Here is a 1,220-nt window from a genome sequence, read left to right on the forward strand (position 1 = left end):
ATATCCAGTAGAGACGAACTCCGATGCAGAGGCTCTGAGTCAAGCAGGTCGAGCCGCGAGCTGTATTACTGTGTGAGCTACGACCGCAGAGACCACAGTGACACTTGCGTTGCTTTGCTCAACGCTCTGGCTAGAGTCAAGAACGGTAGGGAGAGCGTTGAGCGGGCGAGTTCCGAGGGTGGGGGGAGCGGTGAACGGCCACCAGTCACCCGCTCCGAGACAAATCGTCCGTTCTCTTGCGAGCATAAAGCGACCATTAAGACACCAGACACAGTATCATGCAGACTACTTCTAATAAATAAAAACATCACTGTCTTAGTACATGTCTCGTAGTTCTGATTCATAAACTGAAGAAACGTGTTATTGTAAAAGGTAATTATACCAGCAGTTATCACGGGCTCTTACTATATCACATCCATGTATCAGCAGTAGATTCGTGACGAGTCTTTTGATATCAACCATTGCCCTCTGTTTTGACCTTTGGTCGTCGGTTGCGACTCGAGACGTGATGGCACACTGAGACTGAGAGGAAAGGGGCCGCAGGAGACAGACGAGAGCAGTAAGAAACTTCCTGGTAGGTTCAAACTGTGTGCCGGACCGAGACTCGAACTCGGGACCTTTGCCTTTCGAGGGCAAGTGCTCTACCAACTGAGCTACCCAAGCACTACTCACGCCCCGTCCTCACAGCTTTACTTCTGCCATTACCTCGTCTCCTGCTGTGAGGACGGGCGTGAGTCGTGCTAGGGTAGCTCAGTTGGTAGAGCACTAGCCTGTGAAAGGCAAAGGTCCCGAGTTCGAGTCTCGGTCCGGCACACAGTTTTAATCTGCCAGGAAGTTTGTTACAGCTCTCGTCTGTTTCCAGTGGCCCCTTTCCTCTCAGTCTCAGTGCGCCACCAAGTCTCGAGTCGCAACCGACGACCAAAGGTCAAAACAGAGGTCAATGGTCGATATCAAGAGAGCCGTCACGGCTGCAGAGTGAAAATCTCATTCTGAGTGCATTAAGAGTCCAGTAAGTGTCCGCCAAGTGTTCGTCGATTTGGCCGCCGTCGGCAGTACATGCGGTGTTTTGTGGGGCATACTGCGAGCCTAGGTTCTTGGAGCCTTTGACGGCTATTGCTATCTGGACTTGTTTCACTCATCTGCCATTTGAAGTATTTGTGCTGTCAGACGTGGCCACTTGGAAATGTTTTAAGGTGACTTTCATGTGCTTACGTCGTTTT

General features: G+C 50.8%; 1 non-coding gene across 1 annotated transcript; it reads right to left on the bottom strand.

The window, feature by feature from the left end:
- Nucleotides 1-589: 589 nt before the first annotated feature.
- Trnas-cga (transfer RNA serine (anticodon CGA)) lies at nucleotides 590-664 on the bottom strand. The gene has a single exon. It is a non-coding gene; the product is annotated as a tRNA-Ser (tRNA).
- Between the last annotated feature and the right edge of the window lie 556 nt (nucleotides 665-1,220).

The sequence above is a fragment of the Schistocerca gregaria genome, chromosome 8, assembly GCF_023897955.1.
Source record: "Schistocerca gregaria isolate iqSchGreg1 chromosome 8, iqSchGreg1.2, whole genome shotgun sequence".
Lineage (NCBI taxonomy): Eukaryota > Metazoa > Arthropoda > Insecta > Orthoptera > Acrididae > Schistocerca > Schistocerca gregaria.